This window comes from Pleurodeles waltl, chromosome 10, assembly GCF_031143425.1.
Source record: "Pleurodeles waltl isolate 20211129_DDA chromosome 10, aPleWal1.hap1.20221129, whole genome shotgun sequence".
Taxonomy (NCBI): Eukaryota; Metazoa; Chordata; class Amphibia; order Caudata; family Salamandridae; genus Pleurodeles; species Pleurodeles waltl.
This window is the reverse complement of record NC_090449.1, coordinates 991937113-991957435: the sequence shown is the minus strand read 5'-3', so window position 1 is coordinate 991957435 and position 20323 is coordinate 991937113.

Here is a 20323-nt window from a genome sequence, read left to right as displayed (position 1 = left end):
CTCCCTCTGGGTAGTGAAGCCATCCCAACAGTGAAAGGACCCATCTCAAACTGAATCTTCCCTCTAGGGGGGTCTTCCTCCTCTCTCTCTGCCAACTTGGGTAGTGAGGTGCCCACCTCCCCTACTCCTAACTTTGCTAGGGCAACACCTAGCTTACCCAAAGAGGTCACCCAACACTTGAGCAACCCCACCATGACCAACAGGGTCAGGGGGCCTACTTTGCTATTGGCCCTGGGGTCTGCCTCCCAGGCCAAGTACAGTGCTGCCAGGAACGCTAGCACCCAGCAGAGGCTACTGACAGCTGTCAGTATCCAGAACCACACCCTAAGCTCTCCACTGACAGGTGGCTGAGCTGCTTTAGGGGCAACTTTGGGGTCCTGGCACCCCTCTTGCTGTCTAGAGTGGGGGGCTACCACCTCCTGTGGCAGACACCCTCCTTCCACTCTCCCTTCTGTCAGTGCAGGGGCAACACCCTGCATCTGGACAGCTGCCTGACTACTCAGGACTTCCTTATGGTCAGGGGAGGCCTCACCAGTGCCAACTCTGGGCTCCCCCCCTACTGGGGCAGAAGGCCTATGGCTCCCTGGAACTCTCTTTAAGAGTGGCCTACCCTTCCTTTTCTTCTTTCCTTTTCTTGGGGACCCCTGTCTCCTAACTGTAGGGACTGACTCCCCAGGACTTTGGTTTGGGGGGGCGCCCTGGGCGGCCGCCCCATCTGGGACCAGCCCCACCTCTGGGAGGTCATTGCCCAGGATACAATCTAGGGGGAGGTCAGCACTGACTACCACCCTAAACCAGTCAAGGATACCCTCCCTCTCTAGGGGCACTATGGCTACAGGTTTGGTGGTGACCTCCCCTGTGGCTATCCTGACTTTCCTTGTCTCTCCTGGGACATACATGTCTGGGGTCACTAACCGGTCACTCACTATAGTGTGACTGGCACAGGTGTCTCTCAGGCCAGTGGTAGGGATCCCATTCACTTGAATGTGGTGGAAGTGCCTACTCCCACCCTCAGGGATCACCAGCTTACCATCTGGTCCTGTCTCCCAGCTCAATGCTAGGAGGACTTCATCATCTGAGGAGTCCTCCTCCATGGCTACACTGGACAGCCCAGTGATAACCACCTTCTTTGGACAGGCTGCATCTCCTCTGAAATGACCTGTCTGCTGACAGTCAAAGCAAGCCCTACTGTCCAAAAGCTTTTTTAACCCTGGGTCTCCCTGTCTCTGCTTGTCAGAGTGGGAGGGGGATCTACTTTCCTCCTTCTTAGGGTTCTGGGGTACAGAGGGAGTCTCTGTGGTGGGCTTACCACCTTCCTCCTTAGGTTTTTGGGGACCTGCCCCCCCCTTTTTGAAGTCTCCCCCCTGGGTCTTGACAACCACCCTGGTTCTCAACCAGTCATCAGCTGCCTCCCCTAGCTCTCTAGGGTTGGTCTGCTTAGAGTCCACTAGATGCTGGCGTAACCTTTCTTGGGTACAATTGGTCAAGATGTGCTCTCTCATGATCAGATTGTATAACCCCTCATAAGTATTTACTTTGTTACCAATAATCCAGCCCTCTAGTGCCTTAAGTGAGGTGTCTACAAAGTCCACCCAAGACTGTGTACTTGTCTTTTGGGTGTCCCTAAACTTGAGCCTATACTGCTCTGGGGTCAGACCAAACTTTTTAGTCAAGCAACTCTTCATACTGGGGTATGAGTCTGCATCCTCCCCCCTCATGGTTAGGAGCCTATGCCTCCCAGAGTTGGGAACTAACTCCCAAAGAAGTGAACCCCAGTACTGAGGCTTGACTCTCCTCATCTGGAGGGCCCTCTCAAAGGCCCCCAGCCACTTATCTATGTCATCCCCCCCTACATAGGCAGGAACCACCCCCTTGGGTAATCTGGGGCAAACTCCCCCTCCCAGGGACACCTCAGCTTCTTTATCGCTGCCACCATCTCTTTTCTCCTTGTTTGCCCACTTTTTCTTTTCTAGGGCCAGCTTGTCTGCTTCCAAAGCTATGTATGCTAGCTGGGCCTCCAGCTCTCTTTCTCTGATGGATGGGTTCTGTCCTCCTGAAGGGACCCCCTTCCCACTACTAGCTTTGGGTCTGCCCCTAGTGACTGTATTTACTGAGGACCGTTCTTCCTCATCCTCACTTAGGCTCAGATGCCTTCCCTCCCCTGAGTGGTTAGAGCTAGCATCCTCCCTTCTTTCTCCCTCCTCTGGAGCTTCTTCTGACTCTACCTCTTGGGCCTCAGCCCATGCTGTCAGGGATTTGATCAGGATTTGCTTCCTGAGATCAGTGGTTGCAGGCAACCCTCTTTCAATACACAACCCCCTAAGATGGACTACTGTCAGTGTGGGTAGGCTAGCCAGATCAAGCTCCATGGTTCCCTAGTTTTGTGTCAACAAAAACTTTTTGCAAAAATCGGAAACAAGAATCTAGAAAAATTAAAAAAATTCAATAATTGAAATTAATCCAAATTAATAATTAAAAAAAGAAAAAATTATTAAAATTAAAAATAAAATAAAAATTCTTTTGCACTAGGACAATTTAAAGGATTTTTAATTTGTTTTACTCAAAACTGTAACGTGATACTGAACACAAGTACAGGATCCCACCGCTGCCACCAAAAATTTTGGAAAATGGGTTATTGGTAAGGGCAGATAGGTACCTACACCTAGCAACAAGCCACTAACCTCCACCTAGGTACAATTAGGTCTCAGTAAATTAATCCCAGCTCAACCCTTGGTAGCTTGGCAACGAGCGTCAAGGCTTAACTTAGGAGACAGTGTGTAAAGCATTCAAATATCACAAAACAGTAATTAAATAAAACACAGGAAACAGTTTAAAAATCCAAAACCAATTTATAAAAATAGTTTATATTTTTATCTTTATAATGACACAAAAACGAATAAAATCGGATAAAGGGAACCGGAGATATGAGTTTTTAAAGAATTATTATTTTTCTAGCGCTTAGAAAAAAAAAGCGCCAATCGGGTCATCTGGTTGCACCAGGACCGGGGCAAAGTCAAAGTTTCAGGCCGAACGCGATGGAGCCCTGCTCGGCTACAAGTCGCGGGAGGCCTCGGTTAAAAAGTTACCTTCTGACTTAGTCTTTATTTTGAAGTTTTTCTTCACCGGGACAAACTTGCCAGTTGAATCCGACCTCCTGGAGCCCTTGTCCGGATACGCGATGTGGGTTTCCTCGGTGGAGATTTTTACCTGCGGACTTAGTCGTTTTTTCGAGATGAAAATCCTTTGACCGGGGTAAACCTGGATTTGATCCGACGTCCGTGGAGCCCTTCTCGGATACGATGGCTGGGAGGTCCCGGTCAACTTTTTACCTTCGGACTTAGGGGGTCATTCTGATTGAGGAGGGCGGCGGTAGCGGCCCGCCTCGTGGGAACCGCCATATGGCCGCTCCGCGGAGGCCATTCAGGCTTTCCCGCTGGGCTGGCGGGCGACCGCCAGAAGGCCGCCCGCCAGCCCAGCGGGAAACCCCTCCCCACGAGGAAGCCGGCCCCAAATGGAGCCGGCGGAGTGGGTATGTGCGACGGGTGCAGTGGCACCCGTCGCGTATTTCAGTGTCTGCATAGCAGACACTGAAATACAAAGTGGGGCCCTCTTACGGGGGCCCGCAGCACCCCCTACCGCCATCCTGTTCCTGGCGGGAGACCCGCCAGGAACAGGATGGCGGTAGGGGGTGTCAGAATCCCCATGGCGGCGGAGCGCGCTCCGCCGCCATGGAGGATTCACAAGGGCAGCGGAAAACCGGCGGTAGACCGCCGGTTTTCCGCATCTGACCGCGGCCGAACCGCCGCGGTCAGAATGCCCTGCGGGGCACCGCCGGCCTGTCGGCTGTGCTCCCGCCGACCCTGGCCCCGGCGGTCTCTGACCGCCGGGGTCAGAATGACCCCCTTAGTCTCTTTTTTGGAGGTTTTTCTTTACCGGGACGAACCACCAAGTCAGGCCGGGTCGCGGTTGAGGCAAGCCGGCTGGAATTTCCGCGGCTGGTCGGTCCCTCTCTGGAGCTTTTTAAAAAAAATTTTCAAATCTTTTCCAAACTTCTGGGGCTTCACCCAGATGTACTTTTAAGGTACTTTTGGGGTCCACAGCTCACCCCAAAGGTCCAGAAGTTCTGTGATGGTCCTTGGGGGGTGCGGACTTCAACTCCCAGAATGCACCTGGCGCAAACTCCTTTTTGGCCACTGGGCAGTGGTCAACTGGTCTCTTTTTTTCAGGAGTTGGTGCAGGGGACTCTGGATAGCAATTTTTCACCTGTAGCAAACAGGGAGTCCCTCCTTGAACCAGTTGAAGCCAGGCAAAGTCCTTCTTGTGGTGAAGCCCAAGTGTGCAGCTGGTGCAGTCCTTCTGAGTGCAGGTTCCAGGTGCAGGCCAGGGGTCCAGCAGGGCAGTCCTTCTTCTCCTTTAGTTCTTTTCTTCTTGAAATCTGACGGGGATCTGAGGTGTGGGGGCAGGTCTGCCAGTTTTATCCTTGCTCCTGGGTGAAAAGCAGGGGGGTCCTGGTTCTCCAATCAGGTACAGGGTTGTCCCCCTGTGATGACCACTTCCTGGGAAGTGTGGCAAAAATCCATCCCAAAAGGCAACATTCTCTAAAAATCCAACATGGCTGAATCTGATTTTTGGAGGTTACATCTGGCTGAGCCCACCCACTGGTGTGGCTAAAAATCATAAACACACCGCTCTCCTGCCCTCTCCTAATCTAATCAAGGGGGCACCTAGTTGTCTGGGGTTGCAGGATGTGGGGGTGTTGCTGGGTGCTCCAGATGTCCTTCTCTGCCTTTGAAGACCAGTTTGGCAGCCCTCCCCCTTCCTGCCTCACCATCTGCTGAGGAGAGATTCTCTCCCCCAAGCACATTCCTTTGTGTGAAGCCAGGCCACTTCACACCTCATCAAGGCAGCTTGGCAAAAGCTGCTGCAGGCTGGCCAATCAGAGCACAGCAGCAAAAACAATGCTGAGCTGAAATTGGCAACTTTTTAGGTAAAGTCTAAACTTTTTACCTGAACAAGTTATATTAAATCCAACAACTGGAAGTTGTGGGATTTATTACAACAATTAATTTGATACCAAATTCTTGGTATACAACATTTAAGGAGACTTTAAAATTAAAAATAAAGTCTCCCCATTCTAGCCTATGAAGGCCATTTACTTCAATGAGGGAAAAACAAATTTGGCTGTTTTTACCTCACCAGGGCTTATAAATCTATTTTTATAAAGTCCCTGCTTATAGTTACATGGCACCCAGCCCTAGGGGCACATAGGGCACACCTTAGGGGTGACTTATATGTAAAAATAAGGTAGTTTAGGACTTTGGAACTACTTTTAATTCCAAAGTCGAATTTGCATATAACTTTAATTTAAAAGCAGCCAGCAAGGCAGGCCTGCTTTTAAAATGACACTGGGCACCTCAGCAGTGCAGCTAGGTGTGCACCACCTATGCTGTGGTCCCTAAACCTACATGCCCTACCATATACTAGGGACTTATAGGTAGGTTAACTTAGCCAATTATAATTAGCCTAATTTGCATATCCATTTTACACAGAGCACAGGCCCTGGGACTGGTTAGCAGTACCCAGGGCACCATCAGAGTCAGGAAAACACCAGCATAAAGTGGAAAATGAGGGCAAAAAGTTAGGGGGCCTCTGCAATCAGCCCTGTTTTCTCACATATGGGTCGAGCTATGAGATTGCCCGCAGTGCCTGCAAGTGCTCTTGTGAATATCACAGATGATATGGTGTTGGACTACTGCAAGGGACTGGCTGACGTGGTCCGCTCTTTCTCTCACCAGGTGGAAGCTACCACATTTCCACCGATAAGTGATCCAGGTCACACCCTGAAAGCCGGTGACTGGGTTGTTGTCAAGAAACACATGAGGTAGTCGTGTTTGGAGCCACGTTGGAAAGGACCATATCAAGTAATACTGACAACTACTACTGCTGTGAAATGTGCAGGTCTTCCAAATTGGATACATGCCAGTCACACAAAGAAGGTGACATGTCCAACTGATGAGGAACTTGAATTGTCCAAAACAACAGCTGCAGAGAAGGAGGTCTCAGGGCTGGAGAGTAATCAAAGGGGAACTGAGACTGAAGGAGAGCCCGTTGAGGACGGCTTAGTCACTCAAACAGTAAACGAGATCCAGAGGAGTGACAGTGAGCCTATCTCAGCTGAGGCAACAGGGGAACCAACACCAATAAAGGTTCTCCCAGAAGCAGACGGATACGGGTTTGAAGTCGAGCCCATAACTGACCCTGAAGGTGAAGGAGGTGAGACAGAAAGAAGTCAAAGTGTCCTGACTCCTCCTGAGCCACTTGCAGGTCCATCAGAGAAAACACCATAGCACAAGAGGAGGGTACTGGCCAACATCCTGAAAGGCCGAGCGGAAAGAAAACACTTAAAGGTGATAACTGGCCGGAGTCACAAGCTGCAAGGGAGAGAGTGATTCCTAACGAAACAATAGAGGAAAAAATTGATACAACCAGGAAAGAAGATCTCAGTGAAGGAGAGTTGCAGGGTGATCGCAAGCTGAAAAGAAAGAGAGTTGCGAACAGAAGGTACACAGGTCCTGAATGGGCGTATGCCACATCAGCTGAATGGCAACAAGAATTCTTAGGATTCTGTTTTGATCGAGAAATTTAAGGTTAATACTACAGCACCTGAATTCAACCTTAGAAAGAGACTGTGTTAAATTGAAATTGAACAAGCTGAAAAGCTGAGAGAAAAGAGACTGATAAATTACCGGCTGTGACACTGTTAACCTGAATTGACTTTGAAAAACCAATTATGACAAGCTGCTAACCTGATTTGACAAAAGGGTCCTGGAGTGAGTGAAACGCTTTAAATACTTGCTGAAAGAGAGAGAATTTGCACAAAGAGAAAAAAATAAAATAAAGAGTTTTTATATCATCCTCAAGTTGATTGTTTGCTTTGTATTATTCTGCTCTCTGATTCTTTATGGATCATGAATAACACTAGGGATAATAGTAAGAAGGGTAGGACTTGTGCATGTTTGATTGTTGGTGTGGGAATTATGGCGGTCATTCTGACCGCGGCGGGCGGCGGTAGCCACCCGCCATGCGGTTACCGCCATTTGGCCGCTCCGCAGTCAAAAGACCGCGGTGGCCATTCTGGCTTTCCCGCTGGGCCGGCGGGCGACCGCCAAAAGCCCGCCCGCAGGCCCAGCGGGAAAGCCCCTGCAATGAGGAAGCCGGCTCTGAATGGAGCCGGCGGAGTTGCAGGGGTGCGACGGGTGCAGTGGCACCCGTCGCGATTTTCACTGTCTGCAAAGCAGACAGTGAAAATCTGTATGGGGCCCTGTTAGGGGGCCCCACGACACCCGTTCCCGCTATCCTGGTTCTGGCGGTGAAAACCGCCAGAAACAGGCTGGGGGGAAGGGGGTCGGAATCCCCATGGCGGCGCTGCAAGCAGCGCCGCCATGGAGGATTCCCTGGGCCAGGGGAAAACCGTTGGGAAACCGCCGGTTCCCCTTTTCTGACCGCGGCTTTACCGCCGCGGTCAGAATAGCCCGGAAGCACCGCCAGCCTGTTGGCGGTGCTTCCGCTGCCCTCCGCCCTGGCGGTCAGAGACCGCCAGGATTGGAATGAGGGCCTATGTGTGCAATAATAATTATAGGTGTGATTGTGGGAATGCCATTGGTGGATAAAAGTGTGACTAACAATGCTTCAATTCCTGAGACTGCTACACTAACACCCTGTGAGAAGTTTGAGCAGGATACGAAGTACTTGCATGAGGGAACTAATTAAAAAAGGGAACTATCTACTAATGTTTTCTATCACCTGTTGAATGAGTATGTTGACACAATGGATGCGAAGAATTGCTATGTGTGCACAAAGATTCCTTCATCAGTACAAGAAGGGGTTACTTACCATAGTCTGCCGCTTACATATGGAATAAGCTGTAGTTTGCTATTAGCTAGATTCTATAATCAAGAACATGTTCAATACTTCTACTCTAATCTAGACGTAGTGTTTTCTTTTGTGCCTGTAATTGAGTTTCTAAATAAATTAGCTAAGGATCATCACATAAAAATTGTTAGGGGTTTCTTTGAGCCGACATTGACATTTGGGACAGCTTATGCGCACCCCAATAATCTAGAGCGGCTGCTGTCGTAGGTGATATATTTGGAGCCATAATTCCTTCAGTGGGGGTTATCTTAAACTCCATAAAGATTCGAAAGTTGTCTACTATTGTGGAGAACATGCTGACAAACTTCAGAGGGGCTATACTCCTGATGGATACTGAACTTGCTGCGGAGAGGGCTATGACTCTTCAAAACCGGCTTGCTTTAGACATTCTTTTAGCGAAGAGTGGCGGAGTCTGTAAGATGCTTAATGAGCGCCACTGTTGTGCATTTATTCTAGATAATAGTAATAAGATTAGAGGTATGCTTACTAACCTAACAAGAGACAGTACAGAATTGAAGGAGCTGAAAGAACCTAGAGTTCGGGAAAAGATTGGGAAAGGAATTGCTAAAGTAGGGAATTGGTTTAATAGTATTTGGAATGGGGTACTTGCAAAAATAATAGGGGGTATATTAATTGTTTTAACTTGGTTATTCGGATTATGGTTGTCATGCAAAATTAGTAAAAGAATCAAAAGAAAATTGGAAAAACGCAATAAAACGAAAGAATGAAAGAAAAAAGAAAATTTGGGAAAAATCAGAGAGGGAACAAGAAATTGAAATGCATAAATTAAGAAAGTGAAAGGTTGTGAAGGGAAAGCTTTTGGGTGATGACAAGTGTCATCAGAGGAGGTACTGAGACAGCGTAGCTTATATACTCAATATTAACATGAAATGTTTATGAACTAATGCATAATAATGCCGCATAGAAAATGTATTAATGTGCTTTAGCTAAACGTGCACTTGAAATGTGCCCACGGGGAGTGGCTGCCAATGTATACGATGATTAATGAAATTGACTAATGATGTAGAATTAATGTGTTAAGGTATGGTTTTACACTAAATATTAAGGGTTATATGTTAAAGTCTTGCTAGTAAATCATTAGGCCTTAGTTAGCATGAGTCGAGGCCTAGCTGCCCGGTTTCATATTAAATGTGTTTTTCTAACGTACAGTGTGCTGACTTGCTGAAGGACATGAACTTGTACTTTTCCAAAAAGCTAGAAGATGAGTGTAACTGTAGTAGATCTGTTCTCATGGGATTCGACTTGCTCAAGGAAACATCTTGCTGAATGCAACAGTGTAGACTAGTCGCAGGTACATGGTCACCTGAACCGGTACAGACAATGGAACCACTGACTGAAGATGCGAAAAGGACCACGGGAGTATGAAATCATACCGGACATTCTACCCGCTGGAGACGTCAATCATAAGAACCAATAAACTACGTGAGAACTGTTATGGGGTAACAATTTTGATTAACTCACTGGAAACCCATTGGATGAAGATAGTGGGGTGCCAACCCTCACCCAATCAGAAATTAGGGACTGAACAACAGAAAAGGGATAAAAACCTATGACACAAGGAAATGAGTTAGTTAGGGAGATACCATTGCTATGACCCAGACATTTTGTCACTCTACCTAGACACTTTGTTGTTTGGTTCTTCAACCCATCCTTGCCCTTACCTTGCCCATTTATACTTTACCTCCTTATGAGGGAAGTACCTTTTTTTACCTGTCTTACCCAGCTGTGCTGAATTCTTGACTGATGGTGAATCAACTGATGTCCTGAGGATGAAGACTGAATCTGTATGCTGACCCAATACGGAGGGTATCTAAATGACAATGACATTGTAAATTGTCTGTTTGCTTTTCCTTTCTAGATACCAACTGCTTCTTTTGAGAGACCTTAGTTAGAGGTTTCCCAAATTGATGTTACTAAATTGTTTTGCATGAAGCCCAGCATGCCAATGCTAATTTGAGGTTAGTTAAGGGGTTCATTAAAAGGATGCAAATAGTCAAATGACTGAATCAATGCTTTGTTGAATAATGCGCTAATGATACTCTGCTAAGGATAATCTATGTTAACGTCGTGCTATGTTCTAATATTCGTGATTCTTGCTTTGATGAAATCTTATCAGAGTAGCCATATTGTGACGATGCTAATCTGTTTCTTGGTTTTGAGACTAATAAACTTACTAGTAGAATTGTAATCTATAGGGAATAAACATCACAAAATCGTACTAAACTGGTGTGGTTATTCATGACTGAAAGGTCATGGTGGTTTCTGAGTTTTATTAATGTCATTGATTAATTTGAATTGTCTTGTTACAGTGAATATAGATGATGGTATTGACATATTGATTGACATGCTGATTAGCTATCTCGTTTTAAGGTGTCTTCAATCAGGGTCAAAAGATTCAGTGGCCTAAAACGAGTCCCAGAGTAAATAAATTAGACATAAAGGGACACGTTATCTCACTAATAAGGGATAACTGGACCTCGTATAATGTGTAAGTACCATAGATACCCACTACAAACCAGGCCAGCCTCCTACACATTCAAAACAACATTAGGGAAAGTTGTCGACTTTGGAGGGATCAGATTTACTATTCCCACTCCCATCAAAGGAGCTGAAGGGAAAGTGTTACATGTTGAAGGGATGACATTTTTGATTCCCAAACCAATATAAGCAAAAGCATGGAAAGTGTTGGACATTTGATTGATTAAATTCACTATTCCCACTCCTACATAAGAAAACTCAGGGAAACTGTTCCCCTTTGAAGGGGTTAGATTTCTAATCCCACTTCAACCTAAACAACTGTACGGAAAGTGTTAGACTATGGAGGAGTTAGATTTACTTTCTGACTCTAATCTAATCAATAGTAGGAAAAGTTTTTGATGATAAAAGGATTATAGTTACTATTCACAAGCCAACATAAGCAAATACATAAAAAGTGTTTGATTTAGGAAGGATTAGGAAGGATTACAAACATGATCATTTTTAAATACATGTTTAACTACCTAACAACATAAAAACATTGATACATTTGTAAAAAAAATATATAGCCTGTGTAAATAACTAAAAAAGTAAAAACATATTAATAAAATAATAATGCAACAAATACAAAAATACATGTTCCTCCCTACTACCCTCAAAAATACAATCCCCCAAAAGTATAATAAACTATAAACAAAATTAAAACATGAATTACTTAAATAAAAGAAAACCAATAATCGATATAACATATATTTTTAAATATTATTATGAAATACGTCATTTGTGTGAAATACCTCCTTTTGGCCCTGGTCACCCCAAAACTTTTTGACTTTTTGACTAACTAGTGGTTACTGACTCTGGCTCTGCCCTGGGTACGGCTAACCAGTTCCTGGGCCCGTGCTCTGTTTAAAATGGATAAGGTAAATTAGGCTAATTATAATTGGCTGTCTCAACCTACCTATAAGTCCCTAGTATATGGTAGGGCATGTAGGCTTATGAACTCCACCATAGGTAGTGCGCCCATAGGTGTCCTGCTGTGGTGCCCAGTGTCATTTTAAAGGTAGGCCTTTCTTGCTGGCTACTTTTAAGTGAAAGCTAACCCCAAATTTGACTTTGGAATTAAAAGTACTTTGAAAGTCCTAAGCTACCTTATTTCACATATAAGTCCCCCTAAGGTATTCCCGAAGTGTCCCTAGGGTTGGGTGTAGTGTGACTATAAGCAGGGCCTTTATAAAAGATGTTTTATAAGCCCTGGTGTGGGAAAAATAGCTAAATTGTAGTGAATGGGCTCAATAGGCTAACATGGAGAGGCTTTATCTTAAAATAATAAAGTCTTATTTACCAAAGGAATGAGCTACATATGGCAAGTTTAGTATCAAATTAAAATGTATAGTAAATCGAACAACTTGCCACTGTTGAATTTAATATAACATGTACCTAGATTGTGTTTTAGAACTCCTACTAAAAGTTACCAACTTCAGACCTCTAGTGCCCTTCTCTGATTGATCAGCTTCAGAGCCAGGCTGCCTTGATGAGGTGTGAAGTGGCCTGGGCTGAAACAAAGGAAAATTCTGGTGAGAGGAGATCTGCCTCAGCAGATGCTAGAACAGGATGGGGGAGAGACAAGAAGAAGAAAGACTGCCCTGCTGGATCCCTGGCCGGGACCTGGACACTGCACTCAGAAGGACATCACCAGCTGCAGACTTGGGCTTCAACAAGAAAAGGACTTTGCCTGGCTTCAACTACTTCAAAAAGGGAATCCCTGTAAGCTAAAGGTAGAAAAGAGCTGACCAGAGTCCCCCGCATCAAGATCTGAAGAGATTGAACAGCTGACCAGTGACTAGTCATCATTTTTGGATTTGAAGAATGTGCAATCTGGGAGTTGGAGTCCTAGCCCCAAAGGAACACCTCAGGCCTCATGGAACCTTGGGGTGAGTTGAGGACACCTAAAGGACCTTAAAAGTGCTTCTAGAAGAAGATCTAAAAGTTTGGAGAAGTTTGAAGCAACTTTGGAAAAAAGCCCATAAGTGGACCAACCCGATGTCGTGAGTCAAGCAGGCCGACATCAACCGCGACCAGGCTTGAGAAGCAGGTTTGTCTAGCTGAAAAGCTCTGGAGCCCCAGACTTCCAGGGTTTCACCGGGGGCACGTGGAAAGACAATCCAGCGACATTGTATCGAAATTGGCTTGCTGTGGGGGGGCGTCTGATGTCTGAGAGGAAAAGCTCCCAAAATGTTTCCAAGTCTCAATGCCTGCCACACAGTGTATCTGAGGAGGGTTCCAGCGAGGTCGGCTTCAACTTCGACTTGATCCCCGACAAAGACTTCTGTCCTGACAAATCATCTGAGTCCAAACGTAGAACTCGTCACTGAGGCCTCCTGCGATGCATATCCGAAGAGGGCTCCAGCGAGGTCGGCTTCAACTTGTGACTAGATCCTGGGCGGTGAGAGATCTTCAAAAATTCTTCTATGTGAAGAGGTTAAACATTGACCAAGGCCTCCCCTTTAGCGCAGCCGAGTAGTTCTCCATCATCCTCAACATTTGGCTTTGCCCCGGTCAAGTGCAACCAGATGTCCAGATTGGCTCTTTTGTTTTCTAAGCACTAGAAAACATTTAAGGGGTCATTACGAGTCTGGCGGTCACTAGAACGCCAGACTTATGGGTGGCTGTTGGACTGGCCCCACTGCGGCAGTCCGAGAGCCACATTACAACCCTGGTGGTAGGTTCACCAGGGAACCATCAGCTCCGCCAAGATCGGAGATCCCGGTGGTCTGAAGGTGGAGGTGGTCCTAATCTGCCAGGGCAGTGCTGCAAACAGCAATGCACTGGGAACTTTGACCCTCTTCTCAGCCAACGGTTTCATGGGGGTACCAGCACAATGAAAATGGTGGCAGAGATCGGACGCAGGGGGCCCCAGGGGGGCCCCTGCAGGGCTCATGCACTTGACATGGGCAGTGCAGGGGACCCCCCTCGCCAGCACCATCACAATTGTCACTGTCTGCTATGCAGACAGTGAACATTGCAAGGGTTCTGGTGCACCCTGCAGGCTACAGCATTGCCTCTGGCTCGATTACGAGCCGGAGACAATACTGTAGCCTGTTTCCTGGTAGGCCGGCAGAGGGAAACTGAGGTTTCCTCCATCCAGCCTAGCTAGAACTGAGGTTTCCGCCAGCCTACACGGAAACTCTCAATCTTAATGGGGCCGGCAGGGAAGTAGCCTGTGTGGCAGTAACCTCCCCGTTGGAAGTTCGTCGGAAGGAAAAAAGCATCCACCAAACTCATAATGACACCTTAATCATTAAAAATGAATATCTCTAGTTCCATTTATTGGACATTTGTAATTTATTTTGTTTTGTGTTTTACTTATTTACTGTTTTTTGGTTATTAAATGCTTTACACACCTGTCGCCTAAATTACGCATAACTGCTCGTTGCGAAGTTACCAAGGGTTGAGTTAGGATTAATTTATTGAGTTCCTGATTGGACCTATTGGGGTTTGTGGCCTATTGCTGAGTGTAGGCACTTACCTGCCCTTACCAATAATCCACTTTCCAACAATTTATTGAAACCTAGAAATTACATTATAAATGACATTATAAATTATCAGGCAAAGATTGACTTAATTATTTACTAATTACATATGTATTTAAAATAAAAACTAGTATAATGATATAATTGTAATATAAATAACTCCTCACCTCATTCTACAATAAACTCAACAACCTGAAGTCAAATTGTAATGAGTAATTAAATGTAAAAACATTTTAACTACACATTAAACATCACAGCCTTTAACTAATATATTAAATTCTTTTAAAAATGATATTTTAAATAACATTAAAATAAACCATATGCTATACAGTGACACTTTTATAAACAATGGGCCTGATGTACATACACTAGATTCCCTAGAAATGGTTGCAATTTGTGTGCCATTTGCGTGTTGAATTTTAACAAATCTAAAAGTACTTTGTGAACCGATCAATGTACTAATAGGTCAGTTCATAAAATATCAAATTGCAATGTGTCCCAATTTGACCTACCTCATGAATTTGCCTTTGTTTGTCCTATATACAAGTAACAATAGCGTGAACATGGGCTAGAATTTAATGACGAACCAGGTAGATTGAGTGCTGTGTTTTTAAGTATAATATATATGTACAATCTAATATTATTTTCTTTATCTGCGTACAATCTCTGTAAACCTTGATTATTGGAGAATAAGTATCATGCACACTTTCCTGCATTATTTTTGCTTATGCATATATGTTGAATGAATCATACAATACATGGTTCAAACACAAAAACAGTTGCAAAACCTCTGTTACTATGCCTTCTCTGACTTTTTTCAGAAATTGAATGCACGTGCCATATTGTACTACCACAATTGTTTTCTTGAAATATTTAATGAAAATAAAGTTCAAGTTAATATTTAGCCTGAAGAAGCATATGTTGAACTTTATTGCATGGTTTGTGTCTTTAAAAAACATTTATTTCATTTTAAAAGTGGAAGTGTCATTGAGACTACCATATATACAATAGCACATTCATCTTTATTTCCTCCAGACTCCACCCTGGTGTTTTATGATTGCTTGGTTATTTTGGAATTTGGATATTGGTGACTAAGCATCACTTATCCTTTGTCTGCATTATCCCATGCATTAATTAACTACATTGAGTAAGGTCTTTGTTTGATATTCTGTTTGGAAGGATGGTTGCTGTAGGAGGCCTAAGTGGCACTACAGTTGTCCTTTTCATCTGTTTGACTTTATTGGTGCTTTGGGATGTGAAAAATTAGGATGCAGGCCTTGGGTGTGGCAAGGGCTACATGTGCAGGATGTATGGCCACTTGTGTACTATACTGGGAGGAGCCAGACTTTTTCTCCCAGATTAACTGTTGTCCCTGTATGTTTTACAGTATACTAGGGCGGTGTACCACCCTTCTGTTTTGCTTAATCTTAATTGATTTTACACTTTCTCATGGATGCCATCCTGGGCAATCCTAGATGTTTTCCCCCAATGTAACTCTTGCATTTTGTACAGCTCTTGTCTGTGTTGTTGTTTTTTTTTCTAGGTGGTGGTGAGAAGAGATTTAGGGCATCCTTCACATTTTTCTCTCATTTCGATTTCTTGTCATGTGGTAGTTCAGCATTTTGTCACATCAATAAATGTATGTATGGGTGAAAGTTAGTGTATTTGTGTGTGTGTGTGTTTGTTTGTCTGTTTGATTGTATAGGCCTTCTGCTGGGGTTATTAGGGTGTTAGGGACCTTTAAGGAACCCACAAACATCTTAGCTGATTTTAATTATTTTTTGTCTAAACGTTGTGCTGTTAGGTTTGTAGGCTGGTGGTGGTCTGTAGACTAGAGATAAAGAACATAATTACAACTTTGGAAGTCTTTTTGGAAGACCACCGCGGTGGCGGCCGCCAAAAGACCGCCATGTTGGTGGTAATCCAAATACTGCATTACAACTCACACCAAGAAGACCACCACAAAACAGCCACAAATCTGAAACTGCCAGTTCACTTAAAGGTGGGAAAGAGGCGGTTCCACCACCAGCACTGCCACACCGACACATTTCCACCCACCAGATTATAAGCCACAAATCAGCACAGCAGTTCTTTCACATCAGAAAACCATTGGTGATGCGAACCACTGCACGCAGAATCCACCACAATCAGAACACAACACCACATTGGACAGTTCGAATATCCCACACCGGACACACCTACTCACAGCACTATATAACACACCCCAAAACAACCCACACTCCTTTGCTACAAATTAGATTTACACATACACAGAGAGCAGACAAAGACACTTATATAGCACCGTTACACTACAGGCACAGATACACATCCCACCCACCACACACAACACCACTGCATAACCAACACAAAACACACATAACAACCACACACATACACCACAAAGCATCCATCACCCACTATGCACCATCACGCTCCATCAATCACCCTACACTACACCCTTACACACACAACCCACTCCCACCCACCACACAACCACTACCACAACCCAGAAAGTCAGAGACCATGGAATGGTATGTCAGTTGGCAGGCACCATGCACATGCACAGCATGCATAGACAGCAGATTTAACCTTGAATACTCCCATACCCTCCACCCACTGGGATATCATGCTGCTATGTCCAACCTTCTACCACTCACAACTACCAGGCCTGAATAGTCACTAGCTAACACTGCAGAACAGTCATGTGAACTATCAATCTATACCAGTACCCATCCACACAGCCAGATATACTAAACCTGCATGACATCAACCTAAATGGAGTATGGTACACATGTCACAGACCACTACCTAACACCAATGGTATGCTGTTTGTCATTGCTGGGAATCATGTCAAGCCACTGTTTGCATAGGATAAAGAGTGAACCAAACACATCTTCAATATGTAACTCCCTCTCTCACTCTATCCACAGGTATCCCTGCCCGTGCCACTATAGAGAGGATACCAGCGACTGCAAGCCTACCACAGGATGGAGGCCACAATGAGGAAAACACACCTGTCGGGTGAGGAAGCATGGATGTCTGGACACTGATAACCTACCTGGCCCATCTGGGACACCTGGTCAGTTTAATACTCACCCTGCCCACATCAATCCCCTCAAACCATGTGACCTCAACAACACAGCCTACCCTTCACCCCCAAACCTGTGTCCAAAAGACAGATCAAACTATTGTGTGCCCCACAGTACAGGGACCTGAATCGATTCCTCACATCCCTGACAATGAGGGTCCTGCATAGCATACAATGGGGGCACAGGCACATGGAGGCATGGGGTCTGGGAGGGAAGCTGTGGGCCAGAGGATGTTGCCCCCAAGAGACTCTACTGACCAGGCTACTGTCTCCCAAGTCCTGGGAGCATACCAACAATCCCAGGACAGGATGGGCCAGATCATAACCATGTTGGGGGAAAACCAAAGGCTTCAGAGGAAATAAGACCAGGAGGTCACGAAGCACCGACTGGCACACAATGTCACTATGGCCTCCATTGCAGGGGTGCTGAAGGATATCAACACCATCCTGCGGGCGTCCTCCACTCACCAGCAGACCCCTTCTACTAGCAACATAATATCAGAGCCATCTACATCAGCGGTAGCCAGAGGAATGGAGGTCCTGCCAGGGGTAACACAGCCCTTAGACACCCCTCCCTCTGTAGTTGAAGAACCCCCGCAGACGTGGACATCCATCCAGACATCTGGCTATAGCAGATGACAAGACAACACACACTGCCAGGAAGTGACCCTCACCTGATTTGTCTCCCTTGTGTGCTTCTAAGACACCCTGTTGACTTTTCAATGAAATAACTCCATCTCCCCATAGAGAATTGGACACTGGACCTATGCAAACAACAGCTGTACCACCTACCCTGATGATTCCATCTATCATGACCCCACTCATTACCTCTTGGACAATGTTGGCACCGTATGTTTGTTACAATTTCAATATATGTGCAATAAGCACCGATGGAACCCAGCTATATGTGTCTTCATTACATCAACAAAAGTCATAATTGCCATATGTGAGATGACCCAACAGGCAGTGTAATGGACAGGAGAGGGGGCATCCTAAGCAGGAGACACAGTACTATAGATGTGTTCCTGGACACATGTTAGACAGTCCAAAAGCCTGACCCACACAAGAGTATATTCAACATGCAGACCTGCAAAAAGACAATGACAGAGAGTACCATCAGGATAGAAGACAGGGATCCACACAAAGCACATTTGCAGCACATAGAGATCAGCCCCAGTATAAATTACCTCCTGACCATGATCCCCCAGAGATTACCTATACAACACCAGTCACAGAATATTCATCATTTAGTACTGTAGATGGCATCTGTCATTTACAACTCTCAGTTTTCAAAATGTTCTGCATTGGCTGGTGCTTATAAAAGCCTCAAGCCATAGGTCGCAGAGGTACATGCATTCCTCCCACAGTCAGTAGGTGGAATGATATGAAGACAGGAGAATGCAGCACACATAGTTCATTAGTGGTCTATACATTGAGGATTTGATTCAAGGAAACATCAGTGGCTACACATGTTAGATATGAGAAACTGTTACTGTGCACAGACATACGATCTGCTCCCCCAACACACACATAGGGATAGGACCACTTCATGCCACCACTGATGAGTCAACTCAGGAGGACAATTGTCAGCAAATCATGTGGATATATAACACTTGCCAAACCCCAATCACCATACCTGTACATCACAGGAAGAACTGATTGATGTGACTCTAGGACTGAGCTCATCAATCTGCACCTTCCTTCTCTGCCTCCTCATTACGTGCCATGTCAGCAGGACCAGTCACTGGTCCAGCTGCCTCACCCTCATCAGCTAGAAATGGAATCTGGCGCCTCAGGGCTAGATTGTGTAGCATGCTGCAGGCTACTACTATCTGGCATACCTTTTGGGGTGAGTAGAGGATGGGTCCAGACACCTGAATCTGGCTTTCAAGAGGCCAAATATCCTTTATGATTACACGCCACGTCTCCTGTGGGCCTCATTAAAACAGACTTCCCCATCTGTTGCATGGTAGTTCACTGGTGTCATCAGCCAGGGAAGGTTAGGATAGCCAGAGTCACCTGTGTGAAAAAATGTAGAAACAGTGACATACCAGATACAGCGAAGGGGAAAAATTGGATGACAGACTCAAGAACAGTGAACCACATTCAAATGGATACATACCAAGGAACCAGGCCCTCTCTGTGTGTAGTCGTGCCATCATGTGTGGGACATTTCTGTTCCTCAAAATGAAGGAGTCATGTACAGATCCAGGAAATGTGGCTGTGACCTGTGTGATGAACTGGTTTGCCAGACACACCAACTGGACATGAAAGGAGTGATAGTTCTTCCTGTTCCTATACACCTGTTCATTGGCACTGGGAGGAACCAGAGCTATATGGGTGCCATCAATGGCCCCTATCATATGAGGGATGTGTCCCATATCACAAACGTCTGCCTACACATAGGCCAAATGCGCATGTTGGGGGAACCTGATGTAGCTGTCTAGGTGTTTCAACAATACACACAATACATCCTTCAACACTAGACCGAACATTGGTTGTGACATTCCTGCTGCCAAGCCCACTATATTCTGAAAGGAGCTTTTTGCAAGAAAGTGTAGCACTGATAGGACTTGTACTGTGGGAGGGATGGAATAGGGATTGCGTATGGCTGGAAACAGAACCAGGGTTGAACTGTGTACATAGATCCATGATGGTCTGACGATTCAGACAATAGGTTTGTATGATATGCCTGTCCTCCAAGGTTGCAAGGTCAACTAGTGAACGGTACACTCGTAGTTGTCCCAATCTCCTCATGGCAGGATCTCTAGGTACAGAGGAGAGAATGTAGATTGAAAAATGCAATTGACTCATGTAAGCTGAACATGTAAAAATAGCACACACTTAACACTGTTGGACATGCGTAGCACTGCTGACATAAACAACAAGCATTTGCAATGCAATAGGTCTCACATTAGCGAGAGTTAGAGCTGGTGGCATTGTAAATGATAACTATAACCTTGCATTTAGGACCTTATAAATATTTAGCTATGCAGCACATTAAGCATTTATCAGAAATAAACTGCATTTATGCATTCCTTCATACAGTTGCCATTCGACTGTAATGGTCTGAATAGCCCCTACAGAACACAGTAAAAATAGCATTTGGAGGAAACATGGTCGTATTCACATATATTCAGCCCCTAGAGGGCATAATCACATAAAAAATAAGGATAAAGATTATTGCAGTGTAATCACATAATCAGCCCCTTAACGACATAGGCCCTCATCATGACATTAGCAGTAAATCCTGCTTACCGCCGCAGTGACGGCCGCC